The 12,158-nt window shown below is 34.3% G+C and overlaps 1 pseudogene; it reads left to right on the plus strand.

The window, feature by feature from the left end:
* The first annotated feature begins 1,890 nt into the window (after positions 1-1,890).
* LOC134384221 (pancreatic alpha-amylase-like) lies at positions 1,891-9,141 on the plus strand (annotated as a pseudogene).
* Positions 9,142-12,158: the final 3,017 nt, after the last annotated feature.

Genomic DNA, 12,158 nt, shown 5'->3' on the forward strand with positions numbered 1-12,158 from the left:
TATGTCCCCTTACATCTAATTAGCTACCATTTTTTGTAGAGTCCATCTCCACCAAATCTATAGCATCTCTCCTCTCTGTATTATCATTAATTATTGCTGAGTGACAATGACTCATGCCTCACAATTCTATGGGTTGACTAGGTAGTTCTTCTGCTGTCTCAGTTGTGGCATGTCATTCAACGACTGTCTGCTGGTGTGTCAACTCAAAGGGATGGAATGCCTAGTGACAACTAGACCTCTTCCTGTGCTCTATCATCCCAGTTATGCTCACAGCACGATGTCTCAGTTTCAAGAAATCAAGCTTCCTTGTGCAAATTCTAATCAGACTTCTGCTTGTGTCTGGTCTGCTGAAATCTCACTGGACAAAAAAAGTCACAAGCCCATTCCATAGTCTATATAAGAAGAGACTCCACACAAGTCTGGATACCTGTACTTTTCATTGATTGTGTGTCCTTTATTGTAACAATCTACCACACTCTCCTAATTTTCGTTCTTACTACTGTAATACTACTTCAGATTTCCATCACTGTACTGTTTACTAATGCACATATTTTCTAGTCTTTCTGTCTCACTTCTCTATGCTTTCCAATCAATCTGAAATGCACCAAAAGTAATAATTGATTTACTTTCCTTTTTAAAACAAAGAGACAAACAGACAAAACCTTCAAAAGCTTCTTATAGCTTCCAGAAGAAAGTGTGTTTTCTTCTCCCTGACTTTGAGTTTTCCCAATACAGCTCTCCTACCTTAACTCCTAAGGCAACTAACATATGGTCTAAAACAGTCTGTTGACTTCTTTCCATTCTCGTTGTCCCTTTCCTATATTTGACAATTATGTTTTTTTTCTTTTACTTGAGAACAATTTTAACTTATTTCAGTAGAGTGAAATCCATTCTTCAAGTCAATTTTATATTCCCCTATTCTCACCTGTCAGTAATGATTTTTCCTATCAGTGAAATCTTGAGGCACTTTACTCATAACTATCTTAAAATAGTGATCACATTCTTAACTTTATTATTGTTGTTTGTTTTTGTGTGTGTATGCATTCCTTCTCTGACTGAACATAACCTCTAGACAGCTTTGTCTAATAGAAATATAATATATAATGTAAATCAAATGTCATTTAACATTTTTAGTAGCCACTTTAAAAGAATCAAAAAGAAACTAGGCAAATTAATTTTAATAATAAATTTTATTTAGCCTAACATATCACAAAATATAATTTCTACATGTAAGCAACATAGAAGCTATTAATTTTTTACATTCTGTTTACACACTAACTCTGAAATCCATAGTGTATTTTATACCTTTATAATGTATCAGTTCAGGCTAGCTATAGTTCAACTCCTCATTAGCCAATGGTTGCTACCATATTGGACATCAGAGCTTCAGAATTCTAGGAATTCATTGGTGTAAAACAGAGAGTGCTGACTGGTAGACCTATTATCAAATTCTGCCTATGTTATCTACCACAGGAGTCTAAACAAATCACTCGAACTGTCTGTGCCTTAGTTCCTTCATACGTACGAAGTTTTTGCAAGGATTGGAGTCAAGTTTTTAACACAATTTCAGACATAGGGTTTATTTATTTCAAAAAAATCAATGAGGACATATCCCATGGCATGCTAATGTCCTGCACAATACCTGAAACTTAAAAGTTTGTATGTCAAAGCCATTTATTGAGCAAATAAGACATTATGGCAATCAGTTTGCTAGGTTCTGGGAGTGGCAGATATGAAATCTACCTTTAATGAGTTTGGTCCACAATGGCAAACATGTAAAACCTTAATTATTAACAATACATATTTGATATAATTCAAAGATAGTTTAAAATGTTAAATAAATTAACAAGGTATCGTACAGCAGAGGAGTTATTCACCACACCTGGGAATATGAGGATAATTGTCACAAAGATGTTGCTTCAAGTGAATGTGGAAGGAAGAGTAGTTACTATTTCCACAAGGGTAGTGGAAGGGTATTACAGGAAGAAGGAAAGCACTTGAAAAATCATAGAGACACGCAATTGTGTGTAAAATACAAAGAACTTCTCTTTTGCAATGTGTAGTGTTCACATGGTTGACCGGCAGATTGATGAAAGGAGAACATTAGGATTGACAGAAGAATAATTGAAGGTCAATAGCATTCTTAATACCCTTCCCCACAGCTGTCACTTCCTTGTTTTTCCTCATCTTAATAAATGGTATCACCACCTAAGAACTATATTTTTAATATTTTTATTTTCCTTCTTCTTAAGCTTTAATTTATTCAGAAACCTATTGTCTCTTTACCTCTGAAATATATCCTGTCCATGCCCTAGTCCGAGGCACTCACCTCTTTCCTAGTCCACTATGGAAGTCCTTTAATTGATCTCCCTTTCTCCAATCTTATCCTTGTATTATCTGATTACTATATCTTCCCAGAGGCAAGAGTGATTTTCTTGGAAAGTATAGCAAATCTTTCAGTTTCCCTTCCTATAGCCTAGTTTAGTCTTTCATATTCTAAAAGGTCCTACCTGATCTGGCCTACCTGACACCACCTCATTTTACCCTGTTTTTATCATCAATGCCTTTTGTTCTTTTTAATAATTTTCCTTGAGTATTCTAAGCATTTTCTTTCTTTGCCTTTTATTCTTGGTCTTTCCTCTATTTAAATTGCTACTGTTCTGATCCTTCAATGACTGGCTTCTTCTAATCCTTCACATCACAGAGGAAAGTCACTCCCTAAGGGATGCCTTCCCTGACTATCCAGACTATGATACCTCTGTTAAGTTACTCTCTACTTTGTTATCTTGTTACTTTATACTTGCTCTAATTGCTATCTGAAATTTTGGTATCATCAATGTAAACACTATTACTGTTATTATTTACTTGTATATTTTCTACTCCTTCCACTAGAATGCTACTAGAATGCAAGTTTCCGAGAGCAGATGCCTGTCTTTCTTGCTCATCATTGCTTCCTGAACATCATCCATAGTGCTTGGCAAAAAGCAGACAATCACTTAATACTGATTGATGGATGGATGAAGTTTTTCCCACCTGGATGAAAGAGCATATACTTTCATAGGTTTTCACTTACATTAAGAAGGAAAAGGGATTTGAATTCATTTATTTAGTATTTTATCAGGTAAAAGGGATACTTGGCTGTAGGGAAAAACAACTATCACCACCACCATAAACAGTGATAGCTGCTGTATTAAGCAGCTAATTTGATGGAGGGTGAACAAGGTCTGTTTCTCCAATTTACTGACATTTAAATCCCACGTACATTTTAAATCTCAAGGTAGAAATTTCAGTAATTAAAAATTTGGACTGGGGATGAAATACTGAACTAAATTGAATAATCTGTTTTGGTTTTTTTTTTTTTTTTTTGGTACGGAATCATTACAAATGTTTGCCAATAGATAGAGCAATATTCTGAGTATGAATTCAGTTGGTTTTGAATGTTATTTTCTTTCCATTAGTGAAGGACATCAGAAATAAGATTTAGTCCTAATAAAATAATACATGAGAGAGTCACAAGAAAATACAGACAGAAAATTAAGTGATATCATAATGTGGGGAGTGAGGGTTAACTGACCAAAGCACAGCAAGGCAGATGGGATCCCCATCAGCATTTTAGGGTGGGGGAGGCTACAAAGGATACAGGTCTTCTGTGGGGGTCCCCTCTGCACCTGCACATAGCTAGAGCAACTGAGGGGCTTGAGGCTCAAGAGCTCTGACACAGCCATTGGTGCCCGGACTTCCTGCCCTCTCATCTGGATGCCCTACAGCTCCCACCCTGGCTTCTTCTTCAGGCCTGGAATTCACAGCTTCATACTCCTGGGTAGAGCCAAATTGATCCTTCTGGATTTGAGCTATATAGAGCACATCAGTGTCAGGCAGTGCCTTCACGATGCTGGAATACAATCTAGGAGCAGAATGAGAAACATGAGAAATAAGTTGATTCAATTAAAAAAATAGAAATTCTAGAAATAAAGAATATATTATCTGAACTGAAAAACCTGATAGAAAACTCCAACAACAGAATTAATCAATCTGAGGAAAGAATCAGTGAGTTCGAAGACAAAACTTATGAAATTATCAAATCAGATAAGCAAAAAGAAAAAGTGAAACAGAAATATAGCAAATAAGGGGTCCTCTCAAGTGAAATAACATCTCATAATTGGCATACCCAAAGGAGAGGGATCTTGGCATAAGGAAAAAAAAATTGAGCATTTCAAGTGCCATAAATAGTGTAAAGCTATTTTCTATATAATATTAGTTTCCTGGTTACAACGCTATAGAGTTCTAATGCAAAATGATAGTTTTTCCTATATTTCCACTAGGTAATTGATCTGAGCATTGAGGCAATTTTAAGCAGTGAGCACTTAGGAAATGGCCGTGTGACAGAGTTCAAGTATGGTGCAAAACTAGGCACAGTTATTCGCAAATGGAATGGAGAGACGTCTTAGTTAAGTAAACAAAATATGATTTGCCCTTTGAATTATTTGACAGAACTATTAGTCATATTACCCCAATATGAGTTATCTTCTTTGACTCTTATTTAGACTGTCAAGGAATCCATTATTAATGACGCATTATAGTTCCACAGACCCCAACTGATTTTTTTTTTTTATTTAGAATGTCAATCACAAGGAAGTACATCTAGCAATGCAAAACATCACCTGGGGATTTTAATCTGTGTATGATATGACTATACCAGGTTTGCCTAATATTTTCATGTAATCTGTTAAAGCCAGGTATTTATTAAAATGATCTTGCCATTTATAAAGTACCTACAAAGTTGACCTACTGTGGAATTTACATGGACTATATGATTGAAGTATTAGAATGTTTACATCAAAACAATACAGTACTGAACCCTTATTTTAATCCAGTGTGCCATTCTGTATGATTTGATATGGATGTTGACTTTTCAGAAGTCTGTCTAAATATAGTGAAACATGTAAAAGGGCCTATTTTTATTACAAAAATCTTAGTCCTGAAACATGAATGGAATACAAGTAATCTGTACATATACACAAACATGGAATGTGTTTGTAGACAACATATGTATACATATACATTTATAAGTATATAAAAATCCCACAGGATAAGAACTTAATTAGGGAGAGAATATAATCTGAGGATGCTATACAGAAAGAGATGCAGATTTAGGTTACTCTAAAGCTATTGTAAAAGAATTCATATGTTATATATATTATTGTTTTTTAAATAGAAACTGGGAAGAAGGTTGGGGTTTTGTTCCTTCTAACAGAGCACTTGTCTTTGTGGATAGCCATGACAGTCAACATGGACATGGAGCTGGAGGAGCATTGATTTTCACATGCTGGAACTCTCGGTAGGAAACTGAGTCCACAAAACAAACTCTACATTTGTTTTTTTATCTGTTGTTTAAGGATCGTAGAAACACTCTATTTTTCTATGATAATATCATTTTGTAACTTTCAGACTGTATAAAATGGCAGTTGGATTTATGTTTGCTCATCCCTATGGATTTACATGAGTAATGTCAAGCTACCATTGGCCAAGAAATTTTTAGAATGGAAATGTAAATTTTGGAGTTCAAAATATCATTTTCCAAAGAAAAACAAGGCAATTTTGTTCTAATTTCACATGAGGCTATTACATTTAGTATTTTTTCATCAAATAATTATTAGGTGTAAATCTGAAGGAGGACTCTGATTTTATTAAAACAGAGGATATAAAAGAAGTAAGGTTCATGTTAACTGTTTTCAAAGTGTACGCAAATGCTTTCAGAAATTTGACAAGCTTGCCCTCCCACAGGAAAACAAAACAAAAAGAAAACTCTAAGTACAGGGACTAAAATATGTACTTCTAATAAATACCTACTTTATAGGGTTGATATGAGGATTATACACACTAACACTTGTAACAAACATTAAACAGTGCCTGTCCATAGTTAGAGCAATATAAAAAATTGTTAAATGCCTTTTTTAAAAAGTTCTATGAAATTCAAATAAATTATTTAGTTGAACTGAAGTTAAATAGGTAAAATGTCTTATAAGAAGAAGGAAATTATGTGTATCAATGAACAGGAATTTGCAAACTATTCCAGGAAAGGTGAGAATGAGAAAAACCTTTGAGAATATGGTAAAAGCATTGAACTGACTAGCAATTTCAGAAAAGGACTGAGAAATAGGATTGGGAAGATATTTTGAAAGGTAGTGAAAGGTTTTCTTTGTAAACTGAAGATTTCGGAAGCAGCATCATGCAGAAACTTCATACCTAATGCAGAAATTCTTTTTCCCACCAAGTCAGACAGATGTCTATCTAGCATTTTTCTAAGTTTCTATTGATTTCAGAAGCCCACTACTTTGTGCAGCAACTCACAGCTGTTGTTAAAGCTGTGAGTTTAGAAGGTGTCCCTTTTTATTGAGCCAAATTCTTATAATTTCCTCTACATGGTTTTATTTCTGATGCCAGGAGTCATGGGCTATTTCCATTTACCTTTTCCCTGTAAAATTTCCACTTTTCCAAGACTTCTGCATGCTAAAATCTCTTTGTGTTTTTCACTATTCATTAAGTGACATGATTTTAAGATAGATACTAGTAACTCTCCTACTCTTTTTGAAATAAATATCTCTAAAAGTGCCAATCAGAAAATCATAATATTAAAAATTTGGTCAGTTTATAAAGAATATTAGGATGTGTTCATGTAAAGGAGCGTGTGAAAGACACACATATTTATTTGGCAATTATCATACTGAAGGCACTTTTCATGCACACTGTTTAATTTTTATAGCAACCAAGCAATATCCCCATTTTACAGAAGAGAAAATTGAGGCACAGAGAAGTTACAATATTGACTACGTTTCCTTAGCTAGTTCTAATGGAGCCTATATTTTCATTCTGGTGTTTCTGACACTAATGTCCTTGCCATGTTAATGACATTGCACTGCTTGCAGAGATACTAAGAAGCCGTTGTAGTTCTTTGGAAAGAAAGAGGATAAAAATGTTACTCTTTTTTGAAATACGGCACTAGAGAATCAGAGGTGAGATATGATGAGGATTCAGTAAAGGGCTGTAAAAACAACGAAGGCTTTGGATTCTAAATAAAGATACTGCAGAGACTTATGGAGTAGGGTAGATTGGGTTTGATCTAATGGAAAAGGAAGAGACAAATACATGTCTGTAAAAATCTGAGGGTTGGTTTGTTTGTTTACTTTCCTAATTAAGGATGTTAATAATTGGATTGGGCCACCATATGATAATGGAGTAATTAAAGAAGTTACTATAAATGAAGACACTACTTGTGGCAATGACTGGATCTGTGAACATTGATGACATTAAAAAAGGTGGGAATATTTATTTAGAGATATCCCCTCACAGTAAACATTTCTTAACGTTTTATCTTAAACTGTTAAAGCTTTTAGCATATCAGCATTTTATGATATTGTGCTTTTAGGACCATGGTTATTTTCCATAATGTAGTCGATGGCCAGGATTTTACAAACTGGTGGGATAATGGTAGCAACCAAGTGGCTTTTGGAAGAGGAAACAGGATTCATTGTTTTTAATAACGACAACTGGTAAGTAGATATTAAGTAAAAATTTTATTTCATACTAGTATGTTTTTTGTTTACCCTTTTCCCTTCCTGCTCATTTATTTTTTTCATACCTGAAAAAAATTCTTCAGTCAGTGGATTAAAAAAAACATAGAATTTAGAAAAAGGCAGAAGAAAAATGACGATGGCTTATTCTTTTGTCCTCTGATGTTTATAAGGGCTATGTGTTGTAAGTAGAGTCCCTTATGTACACCCTTGCCATATCGCGTGTCTGTATATGATGCACATATATATGCTCACACCCCCTAGCCCCATACACAATGTAGTTAATATAAGAGCAGTGACATCACTAAAAGAACTTGTCTTGTAGTCCTGTTTTTTAATCATGGGAAAATACTGACTCAATACTGAAATATCTTTTTTCTAGCTCTTTTTCTCTATTACTCCCCTAACTGATTCTTTGGTATACTTTCTTTACTTGTCTGACTCTCTGTGACAAATGTTTTTAAAGCATATGTATAGAGAGCATGTATCTTATGCTCAATGATTTGCCTCAGAGGATTTTTGCATTTTAGTTCAGAAACTTCTCATTACTGGAATTCAATTTGTGATGCTCATATTGTCTACCTGTCGTAGAACGATTCCCAGGACTCTTTGCTAACATCAGAAATGTCTAAGTTCAAGGCCAACTTTGGCTCATGCTTAGCTCATTCTAGCCTAAGTTACATTTTACTGGCCAATAAATATATAAGAAAGTATGTCTCCTTTTTTCCTGAAAGAGCCCATTGCTAGTTCTTTAATTTCTTTCTTTTGTGGATGGGAAACCAAAATGAATTTGTTTGAGATTTCTTTATGTTTCAAAGTAGGTACTTTTTCACGTACATGCTAGATTATTTTCAACTCCAGTCCGGGTTTTCTTTAGCCTCAGAGACAAAAACAACAACAAAAAGAGATTTTTAAAGAGATAATCCCATCTAGTACTTTAAGTATAATCAGTATTTTCTTAAGTTCATATTAGGATAATTTACTTTAAATTTTTAAAAATTATTTATGTATGTATTCTTTTCTATTTATCATTATATAATGTAATCATGTTTTGTGGCTTCTTACCAACTTCTCACTACAGGTAATACTTTTATTCAAGAGTACGTTTTCTTCAAATCTTCACTGCTATTCTTCAAGCTTTACTTTTTGGTAATATTCACTACAGACTAGAGAATTATTAGGTCCTATGTATGGTTACTTTTTCCCTGAGATAGCAATCCACATCCACTGGAGGGGTCTTTGTGTTTGAATTGTCTTCTTATTTCAACGGTTTAGAATTCCACAGCACAAAGCGAATGTTTAAGAGCTATCTATATTTTTGCATCTAATTGTATAGAATTTAAGTTAAATCTTAAATTTTATTTTACAGGTCATTATCTTCAACTTTGCAAATTAGTCTTCCTTCTGGATCATATTGTGATATCATCTCTGGAGTTAAAATTGGTAGTGATTGCACAGGAATTAAAATCTATGCTTCTGTCAATGGCAATGCTCATTTGTCTACAGTAACTCTGCTGAAGATCCATTTATTGCAATTCATGCTAATTCTAAATTATGGAATTCAAACTAAATACATATCAAGAGCTATAGACAAGTATGTTTATTTTCTTGTAAGTACATTAATTCTTATAATTTATGACTTTTTATTAAAAGTTATAATTAATAACTTAAAAAACTGGAAAAAGCATTTAAAAAAATCACATATAATTATAGAATTACAAGGTAACTCCAAAGAACATGATGTTATGTTTGAGAAGATTCACTTTAACCTCTTTGCCAGAGGAATTTCTGAGAACTCAGAAAGGCACCATTTTTATTTTTATTTTGTTAAGGACTTTATTTTTGAGATTATCCTTACTTTTTTGCTTTAGCAATTTTTTCCTTTTTGCCAAATTATTTTTATCAGATTGAATGTGTAGTCATGTACCACATAACTACATTTTGGTCAACAAAGAACAACATATATGACAGTGGTCAAAGCAATAGGCCATAACGTATAGCCTAGTTGGTAGCAGGCTACAGCATTTAGGATTGTGTTTGAAAATGATGAGATCTCCCAGTGACACATTTCTCAGAACATTTTATTTATTTATTTATTTATTTATTTATTTATTTATTTATTTATCTGTTTGTTTGTCTATTTATTTATCTATCTATCTATCTATTTATTTGTTTGTTTATTTATTTATTTATTTATTATTTCGTATATTCATGAGATGCAAAACTGATTGTCTCCCCTCCTGCCCATGATGTGGTGGCCAGATTTATCTTGGGGACATATCTATTACCAGAAATTGCTTTTGTACCCTTTGTCCCCTTACAATTATCCCCCAACCTCCTTCCCCCTCCCGCTCTTCCCTCAACTTCAATTTGTAGCCCGAGGAATGTTCCCTCCCTCTATTGGATCATGGGACTACTGTGGTCTTTCTTTCCTGCCTTCCTTTCTCTCTTAGCTCCCACAAATGAGTGAGCACATGAGGTATTTATCCCTCTGTGCTTTGCTTGTTTCATTCAACATAAGTTTCTCCATGTTTATCCATTTTGCTGCAAATGGGAGTATTTCATTCTTTTTTATGGCAAAGTAGTATTCCATAGTGTATATATACCACATTTTCCTTATCTACTCATCTATTAATGGACATTTAGGTTGGTTCCATATCTTGGCTATTGTAAACAGAGCTGCAATAAACATGGAAGTGCAGGTATCTCTTTAACATTATGATTTCCATTCGTCTGGATATATACCCAGAAGAGGGATTGCTAGATCATATGGAAGATCTATCTGCAGTTGTTTGAGAAACCTCCAAATTGTTTTCCAAAATGGTTATACTTATTTACATTCCCACCAACAGTGCAGTAGTGTTCCCTTCTCTCCACACCCTTGCCAGTATTTGTTATTCTCAGTGTTTTAAATAATGGCCAGTCTAACTGCAGTGAGGTGGTATCTCGATGTGGTTTTAATTTGCATTTCCCTGATGACTAGTGATGTTGAGCACTTTTTCATGTATCTGTTGGCCATTGTATGTCTTCCTTTGAAAAATGTCTATTCAGCTCCTTTGCCCGTTTTTTAATTGGGTCATTTATTTTTTTACTGTATAATTGCTTGAGTTCTATGCATATTCTGGATATTAGTCCTTTCTCAGATGCATAGATGGCAAAAATTTTCTCCCACTCTGTAGGTTGTCTTTTCACTCTATTGATTGTTTCTTTTGCTGTGCAGAAACTTTTTAGCTTGATATACTCCCATTTGTTTATTTTTTCTTTTGCTGCTTGTGCTTTTGGGCTCATGTACATAAAGCCTGTGCCCTGACCTAACTTCTGAAGTGTTTCACCTATATTTTCCCTTAGTAATTTTATGGTTTCGGGTCTTATACCTAGGTCTTTAATCCATTTTGAGTTGATTTTAGTGTATGGTGAGAGATGTATATCTAGTTTCATTCTTCTGCATATGGACATCCAGTTTTCCCAGCACCACTTGCTGAAGAGGCAATCTTTTCCCCAATGTAGATTTTTGTTGCCTTTGTCTAATATCAGATGGCTATAAGCCTGAGGAGTGATTTCTGGGTTCTCAATTCTACTCCACTGGTCTGAATGTCTATTTTTATACCAGTACCATGCTGTTTTGGTTACAACAGCTTTGTAGTATAATTTGAAGTCATGCAGAGTTATGCCTCCGGCTTTTCTCTTTTTGCTCAGGATTGCTTTGGCTATTCAGGGACTTTTGTTTTTCCATAGGAAAGGTAAGATTGTTTTTTTTCCATTTCTGTGAAGAATGTCATTGGTATTTTGATGGGGATTGCATTGAATCTGTAGATCGCTTTGGGTAGTATAGACATTTTCACAATGTTAATTCTTCCAATCCAAGAGCATGGAATATTTTTCCTTCTTTTTATGTCTTCTTTAATTTCTTTCAGAACTGGTTTGTAATTCTCATTGTAGAGGTCTTTAACCTCCTTGGTTAAATTGATCCCTAGGTATCGTATTTTTTTGGGGGGGTCACAATTGTAAATGGGCTTACTTTCTTTATTTCTCTTTCTGTTAATTCATTATTTGAGTATGTAAGTGCTACTGATTTCTGGGCATTTATTTTGTATCCTGCAATGTTACTGAAGTCATTAACCAGCTCTAGGAGTATTCTGATAGAGTCTTTAGGTTTTTTCTATATACAGTGTCATGTCATCTGCTAATAGGGAAAGTTTGACTTAATCTTCTCCAATCTGGATTCCCTTTATATCTTTCTCTTGCCTGATTGCTCTAGCTAGTACCTCCAGCACTATGTTGAATAGAAGTGGTGAGAGCAGACATCCTTGTCTTGTTCCTGTCCTTAAAGGGAAGGCCTTCAATTTTTCCCCATTCAGAGTAATACTGGTAGTAGGCTTGTCATAAATGGCTTTTATTGTGTAAAGATATTTTCCTTCTATGCCTAATTTGTCTTTATCATGAAGGAATGTTGAATTTTATCAAATGCTTTTTCAGCATCTATGGAAATAACCATATGGTCTTTGTCCTTGAGCTTGTTGATGTGATGTATCACATTTATTGACTTTCATATGTTGAACCATCCTTGCATCCTTGGGATGAATCCCA

The sequence above is a fragment of the Cynocephalus volans genome, chromosome 8 (genome assembly GCF_027409185.1).
Source record: "Cynocephalus volans isolate mCynVol1 chromosome 8, mCynVol1.pri, whole genome shotgun sequence".
NCBI lineage: Eukaryota > Metazoa > Chordata > Mammalia > Dermoptera > Cynocephalidae > Cynocephalus > Cynocephalus volans.